The sequence below is a fragment of the Haliotis rufescens genome, unplaced genomic scaffold (genome assembly GCF_023055435.1).
Source record: "Haliotis rufescens isolate VD_foot unplaced genomic scaffold, xgHalRufe1.0.p SCAF_1, whole genome shotgun sequence".
NCBI classification, from domain to species: domain Eukaryota; kingdom Metazoa; phylum Mollusca; class Gastropoda; order Lepetellida; family Haliotidae; genus Haliotis; species Haliotis rufescens.
The window spans coordinates 62,750,173-62,762,694 of record NW_025963779.1 but is presented as its reverse complement, the minus strand read 5'-3'; the positions used below and the strand labels follow the sequence as shown (position 1 = coordinate 62,762,694).

Here is a 12,522-nt window from a genome sequence, read left to right as displayed (position 1 = left end):
CACCTTCAAGAATTATTTTCATTAAACGCATGATTCAGTGTTTTTTGATTGATGCGGATGACTTGCGTCATTCTATTACTAGTTCACAGAGCATACGTCAATGTGAAGTGTTGCGCTACATAAGTACAATTATGTTATTATATCTATTTCTATGATTATTATGATTATTATTATCAAAATTAAAAATTAAAAATACAGCAAAGTGGGTTTGGGTGATCCTGGCACAGTCAGGCTGGTTAGGCTCATCATCAGCCCTTACCCGCCCCCCCCCCCCTCCCCCCCCCCCCCCCCCCCCCCCGAGTCAAACCCACCGAGAACTTTTCAGAGAATGTGAAGACTCCCCAACTCTGCAGCCTTCTGCATCACGCAGATTGTCAGAAGGGCTGGTAGCAAACCCGAGTACTCTCCCAATGTCAGTCAACGGATTGGGAGGTACCAAACCTAAGGCAACGAGAACAATGGAGAATCTAACAACTTGATACTTGGGTTGCAAGCGTGACATTTCGAAAGCGAGGTCCGCATATTTGCCATGTTTTTCCTGAATCTTGTCAATCACATTTGTGTCAAAAGAGGACAGAAAAGTCAATAACATAAATATTTTCATTGGATTTATCCAAAAGGACAAGATCAGGTTTGTTGGCCTGGATACGTCTAAGGCTGTATACGGGCCTATTTCAAAGAATTTTGTAGTTATCATTTTCCATGATGCCCTCTACATATTCCGGGTGGTACCATGGATGGACCTCTGTGTCAAAACCACAAGCATGGCGAAGACGGTAATAAAATGATCGAGTCACTCCATCATGTCGCTTAAGATACTGTGTTTGTGCCAAAGCTGGGCATCCACTGACAATGTGTTGGACAGTCTCATTAAATTCATTACATTATCTACATTTCATATTTACATTTTGATGCAAAGTTATAATTTATTATTATTATTATTATTATTATTATTATTATTATTATTCAGCCATTGTCCACAGGAAAACAAGATTTGGACATAACGACATAACGACATAACGAATGTCCATAGGATAGTCCCTGAGCTTTGACCCACAGGAACCACACTATTTGGACATAACACCATACCGAATGTCCCTAGGAGCTGTGGTCAAGGAATCACCATATTAGGACATAACGAAGTGACTGTACGGTCCCTAAGATCTCTAAGATAAAATGTTTGAATCCACAGAACTTAATGAAAGGCCCGGAAGCGCTTTTATCCGTATTAACGTATTAACGTGAAGTGTATGAGAGCTGTTCTCCATGTGCCCTTCAATGTTTCAAAATAATCAGACTTTCAGATCTCTGCGATCTACTGACCATATCAACAGACACAATCTTGTCGAAACTGCCTATGAGACCTTAACAGCTAAAATGTTTTCTAGTCCCCCACTCGGACAAATTACACTGACTCCGAGACGACCAGTCCTTGTTTTAGACTCTCACACAATTCTCTTCACGTAATTTGTTATGACGCGGCCGGGATCGAACCAGTGACCTTCCGCTCTCCGGACAGACGTTCTATCCACAACACAACTGGACAGTCTAACACAGCTTAGGTATAACGTGATGATGGTTAATTACGGTACATACGTCGCCATAAGGGATTCCATGACATACAATCATCCAGGTCGCATTTCGGAGCTCCTCCTGAATTCCCGGTTCCCCTATTTCTTTTGGCCGAATTTATTTTTATATTGACAAGTAACAAACCAGACATTTCAGTTGACAAGGCTGAGATTCTCATGTTCCAGACAGATACTACCTAAACTGTGGTACCGTTGATAGGATAGTGAAATCGTGACATATGTCAGCGCACTACTGTATAAAGCTGACTGATTTCAACACTATTTATATTCAAAGAAATATGAAGTTCGCTGTACTCCTCGTCTTCGCAACTCTGCTGGTGGCCTCCCGTGAGTAGAGAGTCGACACAGTACCCCTATGTGTCCTTTTTTTACCCTCTTAAATATGTGTCCAATATATTTTACGATTTTTGAACAAATTTAAAGTTTCTTTTCTCTACCTGTATTGGAAATAAAGTGACACTCAGCTACAACAACGTGACTTGGTAACTTGATGACACACAGTTTGTCTCGTTGACCGACGCAGCCCATCCGGTCTGTGGCACAGGCTGTGTCGCTGCTGGCTCAAACCAAATCACCTTCTGTCAGAACCTCTGCACCAGCTGTGCAGGACACGTCCATTGTAACACACATAATGATGAGTGCGAGTGTCACGGGAATGACCATACTCACAAGGCACGTACATTATATGCAATAGTTTCAGAAGTGTAATAACCTCTTGCAATCATGAATCTGATGAGCACAGGTTTTGTTTGTTTGTTTGTTGTTTAACGCCGCACTCAGCAATATTCCAGCTACATGACGGCGGTCTGTAAATTTTCGAGTCTGGGTCATACAATCCAGTGATTGACATCATGAGCATCTATCCAAACAATTGGGATCGACGACATGCATCAACCAAGTCAACGAGGCTGACCACCCGATCCCGTTAGTCGCCTCTTACGAAGGGCATAGTCGCCTGTTACGGCAAGCATGGGTTCCTGAAGACCTATTCTACCCCCGGATCTTCACGGGTCGCTGAGCACAGGTATTGGTAGACTGGAAATGACAACAGTCATGACACGACGACCAGACATTGTCCCATGCTACTGTTGACAGTCATATATTAATATTATTTTTATGTCGGATCGATGCGATGACGGTACGGGTTTTTTTCACACATAATTTAATTAAAAGTGTAAATTAGCAAGGCTGGTTTTAAAACTGAATTCCCTAAAACTGAATTTAATTTAGCTGATTTGTTTATTTGTTGGTGAACTGACCCTTTGTTTATTTGTTGCAGCCTTGAATTGTTTCAACAAGGTGGAGATGGATACAAGTCATACGCGTCGTGAATTAATAAAATTATTAGTAAGAATGTTTAATTGTTTATTGTTAATGATTATGCCATACACTTGTGGCAATACCTGTTTGTCTCGGAAGAGAACTGGTTTTACTCCGCCTGAATCGTATTTCCGTTACATCATGGCGTGTCGCCTATATGTGGAAACGTTTTAGAAAGCCCAAAGGGTGATGCAGGTCGTTGAGATTCGAACTAACGATCAGAGGATTCTGGCTCATATAAGGGACACAATTCTACACAGTCGTCTTATGCGCCTGGATACCTCTTCCCTGTGCCAATGTTCTAATGTATCACATAATCACATGTTAAGGTGGATCTTATTTATGTTTACACTTGAGATCAAATATGGGATTCACAAAATGTGGCCCAGTCGTCTGAGGCGCCACAATACGCTATGCAGAGTTGCGTGCCTTGAGCACACTAGAAACGTATTATTGTGGGTTAAAATCCCGGTTCGCCCCGTTTATGTTTAAGGGAAGGTCAGCACCATACCCGTGCTCGTGGGTTTCGCCGAAATGGGAAACGTCAAAGACCTGCAACAGTTTAAGCTGCCACGTCGTGATATCACTGGAATACTGTTAAAAGTGGTAGCTCACTCACTCACTCTATAACGTGATGTTAATTCTATGAACCTGTTTATCGCTGCTAAGTTCTTCATCTGAACAAACCACATAACATACATCCTCGAGTGTATAACACCGCCATTCCATTCATATAAACACCTTGCAGTCCTTCGTCACCATAGCGTCGTTTTGTGCTCGATTCGAATGACACGATGCTACAAATACATGAGCAAGATACATTCTGTGCCACCAGTAGGCTATAGATAGCAGCGATGCACGTTGTAACTTTACTTTCGAAACGAAGCTAAGGTGATGAAAGGGTCTATGGTATATACACCAAGCTGTGGTCATGAATGGGTCTAGGGTATATACACCAAGCTGTGGTCATGAATGGGTCTAGGGTATATACACCAAGCTATGGTGATGAATGGGTCTAGGGTATATACACCAAGCTGTGGTGATGAATGGGTCTAGGGTATATACACCAAGCTATGGTCATGAATGGGTCTAGGGTATATACACCAAGCTGTCGTCATGAATGGGTCTAGGGTATATACACGAAGCTGTGGTGATGAATGGGTCTAGGGTATATACACCAAGCTAAAGTGATGAATGGGTCTAGGGTATATACACCAAGCTGTGGTGATGAATGGGTCTAGGGTATATACACCAAGCTGTAGTGATGAATGGGTCTAGGGTATATACACCAAGCTGTGGTGATGAATGGGTCTAGGGTATATACACCAAGCTATGGTCATGAATGGGTCTAGGGTATATACAACAAGCTATGGTGATGAATGGGTCTAGGGTATATACACCAAGCTGTGGTCATGAACGGGTCTAGGGTATATACACCAAGCTATGGTCATGAATGGGTCTAGGGTATATACACCAAGCTGTGATCATGAATGGGTCTAGGGTATAAACACGAAGCTGTTGTGATGAATGGGTCTAGGGTATATACACCAAGCTATAGTGACGAATGGGTCTAGGGTATATACACCAAGCTGTCGTCATGAATGGGTCTAGGGTATATACACCAAGCTGTAGTGATGAATGAGTCTAGGGTATATACACCAATCTGTGGTGATGAATGGGTCTAGGGTATATACACCAAGCTATGGTGATGAATGGGTCTAGGGTATATACACCAAGCTATGGTGATGAATGGGTCTAGGGTATGTACACCAAGCTGGTCATGAATGGGTCTAGGGTATATACACGAAGCTGCGGTGATGAATGGGTCTAGGGTATATACACCAAGCTGTAGTGATGAATGGGTCAATGGTATATACACGAAGCTGTGGTGATGAATGGGTCTAGGGTATATACACCAATCTGTGGTGATGAATGGGTCTAGGGTATATACACCAAGCTATGGTGATGAATGGGTCTAGGGTATATACACGAAGCTGTGGTCATGAATGGGTCTAGGGTATATACACCAAGCTATGGTGATGAATGGGTCTAGGGTATATACACCAAGCTGTGGTGATGAATGGGTCTAGGGTATATACACCAAGCTATGGTCATGAATGGGTCTAGGGTATATACACCAAGCTGTCGTCATGAATGGGTCTAGGGTATATACACGAAGCTGTGGTGATGAATGGGTCTAGGGTATATACACCAAGCTAAAGTGATGAATGGGTCTAGGGTATATACACCAAGCTGTGGTGATGAATGGGTCTAGGGTATATACACCAATCTGTGGTGATGAATGGGTCTAGGGTATATACACCAAGCTATGGTGATGAATGGGTCTAGGGTATATACACCAATCTGTGGTGATGAATGGGTCTAGGGTATATACACCAAGCTATGGTGATGAATGGGTCTAGGGTATATACACCAAGCTGTGGTGATGAATGGGTCTAGGGTATATACACCAAGCTATGGTCATGAATGGGTCTAGGGTATATACACCAAGCTGTGGTGATGAATGGGTCTAGGGTATATACACCAAGCTATGGTGATGAATGGGTCTAGGGTATATACACCAAGCTGTAGTGATGAATGGGTCAAGGGTATATACACCAAGCTGTGGTGATGAATGGGTCAAGGGTATATACACCAATCTGTGGTGATGAAGGGGTCTAGGGTATATTCACCAAGCTGTGGTCATGAATGGGTCTAGGGTATATACACCAAGCTGTGGTGATGAATGGGTCTAGGGTATATACACGAAGCTATGGTGATGAATGGGTCTAGGGTATATACACCAAGCTGTGGTGATGAATGGGTCTAGGGTATATACACGAAGCTATGGTGATGAATGGGTCTAGGGTATATACACCAAGCTGTGGTAATGAATGGGTCTTGGGTATATACACGTTGCTTCATCATCTTGAGGGTGGCACTCGCACCCGTCTAGGTGATGGTTGCAGTAGACGTTGCCAGTACAGTTGGTGTAGAGGTTAATACAGAAGGAGTGGCCGTCAGAGCCAGCAGTTGCACATCATGAACCACAGGGCTCCGGGGCAGCGTCTGGTGTGATAACCATTGCAATTGAGTGAGTGAATTAGTATGGTTTTACGCCGCTTTTAGCACTATTCCAGCAATATCACGGCGGGGGACACCAAATATCGGCTACACACATTGTACTCAATTCGTGAACCCGGGTATTCGACGTGAATCCTGTGCAACCCAAACAAATCTAAATCCAAATTGAAACAGAATATGTTTTATATGTTTGACCCAATTTACTCTTCCACTCTCATCCTGTGATAACATCATGCTATAACATTGAAATGGTAATCTATTGTCATTTAAATAATTAAGTTTAGTCCAATATTTTACTGCTCTTGTCATATAAATATACTGGAGAGGAATTCTTCCACATTCCCCTAGAACCATATTATTTGTAGTACTTTTACCAACTTTAAGTATCCATTTACATAACTTTATCTGTACACTTTCAACTCTCCTACAGTAATTCACACCCCATATCTCTGCACCATAACAAAGAATGGGTACAACTGTAGCATCAACTATTTTAAACAAATCTTTACATGATAAATTACCAAATTTCTTGGAATATGTATAAATAGCCAATAAAGCCTTTTGTGCTTGGGCGGTAAGTGAAAGATGTGCCTTACTCCAAACAAGTTTGGGCGTAAAAACCAGACCCAGATATCTATATGACGATACAACATCAATCTGTTTTCCCATAAAATACCACTTCTCATATGCACGAAAAGGGCCTCCATTACGAAAAACCATTATCTTTGTTTTATTCAAATTAACTTTCATACCCGTTACATCACAAAAGTGTTCCAAGACATATATCTTTTTTTGTAACTGTAAACACGAATCTGCCATAGATGACACATCGTCAGCAAACATCAAAACAAACATCTCTTTAAAGGAAGGTGAAACATAGACACCCCTGCCACCAGTTTCTTGCATGAAGTGCATTAACTTGTTTATAAAAATAATAAAAAACTGCGGACTTAAGGTACATCCCTGCCTCGTACCAATGTTACACCAAAAATAATTTGTTAAACCACCAGAGAGTCTTACACATATGCACTTAAATTTGAATACATTGAAACTATTATCTTAAAACATTTGCCACTAACTCCTACTTCATTTAAGCTTTTTAACAAAACGTCATGTTTAATCGAATCAAAAGCCTTTGTAAAGTCTATAAATAAACAATAAAATCTTCCATTTTTCCTTTGGGCATATTTTTGGGCAATAGATTGCAAACAGAAACTACTATCAATAGTGGAGCGATTAGCTCTGAAGCCAACATGTGCTTCATTAATGACATTATGTTCGTCACACTAAAGCTGCAGTCTGGAGTTAAGAGTAGAGCAAAAAACTTTACAAATAATATATATCAAGGAGATTCCACGATAAGTATCAATACAGTGTTTATCTCCTGACTTAAATAAAGGACATATTATACTTTTTCCCCATACTTTAGGGAATTCACCATTATCAAATATGTTGTTAAACAATAAGACCAACACAGGTAGAATATAATCTAATGATGCTTTCAGAAATTCAGCAGCAAGGCCATCAGGACCAGGGGATTTATTTAATCCCAACTTATCAATATGAAACAAAACTTCCATCATAGTAATAGGGCCATTTAAGTTAAGCCTCTTCTACCTCCGTATTACATATGTCATAATCAAAACCCTCAGTGGATATGTTATCTACACACAGAAGGTTACTAAAATGCTGTATCCAATCATAGCTACTAATTTGCTGTGAAATGCTTTCACCATAAGCACCCTGTTTTAGCCTTCTCCAAAATAATTTAGCATTGTTTCTACAGTCAATTAAATTTTGTCTCATATCATTCTGGTAAACATATCTCTTAAATCTAAATTTAGATTTAAACAAGTTGCGCAACTTTCTAAATTCACTTAAGTCATAACCCTGGTCTCTATGGGCCCGAAGAGCATGATACTTTCTATTTTTTAAATCTTCTAAATCGCTATCCCACCATGGAGGTTGATTACGTATTCTTATAGGGCATCCTTTATATATTCTTTTTAACTGTTCTGCTGAGGACTGATATATCTTGACAATAGAGTCTAAAGCTACTTCTGCATCATTGATAATCTGATCACCCAAAACATCATAAACATCTGATAGGTTTGATATAAAGTTCTCCATAAATACTTGACATTCATTGCTATTCTATATACATCTTGGCCACTCACTGACAACATTAGGACCCTTATCAGTATCAGAAAAAACCTTACTTACACAACCTTCATGTCCATTATTTATATCATCTAATGAAATTCTTAACGAGCAGTACAATGGAAAACAAACAAACTATAGACGGGGAAATTATAATATCTTGAAATGAAACTTCAAATTCAAAACGTCAACGCCAGATAGTTATCAGTCTCCATCTCGAAACAGATTTCACAGGCTTATAGCGGTGAATATCACATGAATGGATCACACCTCCAGCTAAGCATGTCCTGCCCTGACGGTAGCAACCGTCACCCACACAATTGACACACAAAAGAGCAATAACACAACACATGTCAATGATACGAACAATGATATCCAAAAGTCTTCCTCTTTTTAAAAGTGAAGTTTCCATAACTGAAAAAGGATCGCTGTAAAACCATAACTATTTAAGGGATGATTATTCCCTGGCGTTGCCGTTTTGAATTATAAGGTAAGAATGTTAACGTACACATACTACTGAAAAATAGATCCTACCAGCTGCAACCACGAGAACAGCGAAAACAAGGAGAATAACAAACTTCACCCTGTACCTAATGATGTCAACTGTTTGAGATCAGATCTGTACGTCTGTATAGTACTGTACAGCGCTGTTATATATGTTCTTTGTGTCTGTTCCTTCGCATTGCGTATGTCTTTTATACAAGTCGTCAGACAAATGTGAACAAGACTATATTTTTTAGAAAACTGAAAATTAACCAAACGTTTAACATGACAGATGTTTGCTGATAAGGAGGTATTTAAATGTGACATGTCTACGACCTTTATACACATACGGCTATACATGGTCCCGGAAACATTCAACAGCATAAAGAAACATGAAGTTTATGATTTTCCTCGTGTTTGCCTCTCTCCTGGTCGCCGAACGTAAGTCACACACGTCCCGCCAGAGAATACCCAACTCTGTGTAGTTGTTCAGTCTCACATACCTACAGTATCTCATAGCTTGTACTCTATTTAATGACTTCCAAATATGTTTAGTTTTGTTGTAGATTCGTTGCAAAATAATGTGTTGGTTGTAAGAACTTTTAATATATAAAAATTATGTTGATCGGGTGCTTTCAATGGCTGTTAAAATTAGTGTTTAGAAAGAGTTACAACCAGAAGAAACTAACGCTGACAGATTTTCCTTCAACGTACGCTGGGCGAACGCGTGCTGGAAAGACAAGCATTTGCACCCGTGGAAATGGGGGTTATATGTGATCTTCATCAACCAATGCTTGTTTAGCAGAGGCAACTATGCTTGTCATACAAGGCGACCAACGTGAACGGGTGGTCAGGTTCGATAAATTGGTTGATGAATTTCATCGTGTCACAATTGCGAGATCGATGCTCATGATATTGCAGAGTGCGGCATTAAAACAACAAACAAACATAACTGACGCGCAGTGCTTTTATGAACTTAGCATCTTATCCAAATGAATTTCTTTGCGTTATTATTATAAATATAGGTTTTGTTGAGTATTTCTAATATTAACTTAGATATCAAATTTTGCTTTTCACGTTGGTGGTATGCGTATATGAACAGATGGAATCGTTTCCTTGCAGAGGCAGCCCAGACCACCTGCGGCAAGGGGTGTGTAGCCTCAGGCTCTAACTCCCACTCTTTCTGCGAAAACCTCTGCTCCAGCTGTAATGGCCACGTCCATTGTCTCCACAATGTGGACGAATGCGTGTGCCACACTGATCATACTCACCAGGTACGTATATAGTATCATCTTCCCGAGGCAAGAGAGTTAACTGACTTTAAAAGTCCAGTTTCCACCCTTGCCGAACTTGGCTGGAATTACTGGGCTCGATCTTTGCGCCACCAGTGGCTATTACCAATTATGTCCCTTCTAAACCTCTCCTGTGGACCAATCAGATTCCACCTCTCGTATCACTTGCGTTTGCTTCACACAAAATGGTGGCGCCTAGTCAGGACGATCTGATCGATTATCAAGATCTATATTGTGATAAAACGGGTCTTACATCGCAAAATGCATCAAACCACGTGAGCACCTTGGTTAAAAACATGAAAGGATTTGGAAAATATCTGCTGACAAAGAGTTGGCGGTGCACATGCTTTGCAAATCCTGCAATCGATCGAAATCTGCACGACAGTTTACGAACCGGATTTTGGTTTCGGTGCGCGATTTTGATTGGACTATGCATAGACTCGTTAGTCCAGACAAAATGAAACTCCATAATACCAGCCTAGTTCGGCAAGGGTTGAAACTCGACTTTTAAAGTCAGTTAACCTTCTTGCCACGGGAAGATGATATAGCATCTGAACGAATGCGAGCCCCATGCTAAGGTTAAGACTTACAAACTTGTCGCTATGGGCAGCTTTACATTCGAAAATGTCACACCGATGTGAAGGCGATGTGTTACCATAATTTGTTCACAGGCTTGATCGGCAACATATCCTATAGTTGGCTATCTTCAACAAAACCGCCATATATTCATTTTGATAAAAGATTAATGTTGTCTTCATATACAGGTGATTGCTTAGATAAGACCTCTGTCCTCCTTTAAGTGGTGACAGGTTATGCCATCGGCTGTTGAGAATGATGGGCGAGAATACTTACTCCTATATTTGACAAATGTGACAAAATAATACTTAAAAATTGCTTTACGTGGGACCTTTTGGTATAATATGAGTACATTAAGAAAAGTATTCTGAGAAGTCAGTCTTGTTAGTAATGGATTCAGGAGCATATTCACGGTATGACATCTAATTAATATATCAAATTTACCATCATCCAACAATACATTATTTCACTGCGCCTCTTTATATTTGTTTCAGCCCTGAGCTTTTCCACCCGGATATGCACACTGCGGGATCTGACGCTGTGATAATGCGAATAAAGTTGTGAATTACACATTCGATGTTATTACACATATATAGCGACGTGTGTGTGTGTGTGTGTGCGTGCGTGCGTGCGTGCTTGCGTGCGCGCGCGCGCGTGTACTAGTCCGGACTGGTTTATGACTAAGGCCCGACACCGAGCGCCAGTCCCATCTTTAAACATTATTTGGTACGACGGGACCGGGGATCGAACCACCGACCTTTCGCTCCCAGGGCAGATGCTTTGTCTAGTAGACCAGGTGATAATTTACGCTTTTTTATTGAGTACAGTGTGGAAATCTGTAGAAGCGAAACATTTGTCGAGACTTGCCGTGCTTGGGGAGAGAAGTCGAGTGTGTTATATAGTGAAATATATAACTAATCACACCTTTCTCGGGTGACAAGGGTATGTTAGAGGACGAATCATGAAGGAATTCGTCATCCAGCTGTGATAATTGAAAGACGAATGACCAAACAACAATGAAATATGTCTTGTTTCGTGGTTTAGCAGTTCAAACCCAAATGACAAATACCGAAATAGATTACATGCATGTACATTCACTCCGCTTTCTTGTTGATGACCTCAACTTGACCACAAACCAGTGGGACCCAAACAGCAGACCAATTATATGTTGAAGGAGTGACTGGGACGTTTCTTCAACCTGAAAAGTGGAACACAAGCAAATATAGATAAACGACTGTTTGAGAATATAATTTATGCTGAGCAACATATTTTATGGATGGAGAAAAAAAATAAATTAAATGTCGGATAAATGAAGCAGAAAACACGTCTAAGCAATCAAGCATCTGCTGTAATACCAAAAGCTCCACACGTCGTTATGTCAGGATCAGTTTCAATGTGTTTGCCTCCATGAGTAAAGTCTTAAGCATGACACATTGTTCTTGCGGGCACCATGTATGTCAACGTAATGGACAACTCGAATGCCAGGCATTTCACAAGGTTTGGGGCTGGCTTTCTGCCTCTGCGACACAGATAATACACGAACTATAACCAAAAGCAACGATAAGGAAACTTGGCATGTGCCAGCACACAGGGGTTTAACACTGACAGGATGCAACTTTGTACATAGTTAAATAAACATGACGTTCGCTGTGCTCCTCGTTACCGTAACTCTCCTGTTGGCCTCCCGCAAGTAGAATTACGTTGTTGTCAGAACATGCTGTCTAGCGCTGGTCACGTAATGTCCCCAAGTCGAAACACAAAGATGAAACCACTGCCATCCGCCATCAACTTAGATGTACAACTGGTGTCTCTGAACGTATAGGGAGTTTGGATCAACGAACGTACCCAGGCCCATGTTCATATATTATTTCAGGATCCTTCTCAAGGGTTTGGTTTGGTTGGTTTGGCTTGTTGTTTAACGCCGCACTAAGCAATATTCCAGATATATGACGCCTATCTGCAAATAATCGAGTCTGGACCAGACAATCCAGTGATTGACATGATGAGCTTCGATC

The 12,522-nt window shown here is 40.9% G+C and overlaps 1 long non-coding RNA gene across 1 annotated transcript; it reads left to right on the top strand.

Moving 5' to 3' along the window:
* The first annotated feature begins 8,942 nt into the window (after positions 1-8,942).
* Positions 8,943-11,077, top strand: LOC124112536. The gene is made up of 3 exons (XR_006857621.2): positions 8,943-9,080; positions 9,762-9,913; positions 11,002-11,077. It is a non-coding gene; the product is annotated as an uncharacterized LOC124112536 (long non-coding RNA).
* The last annotated feature ends 1,445 nt before the right edge of the window (positions 11,078-12,522 follow it).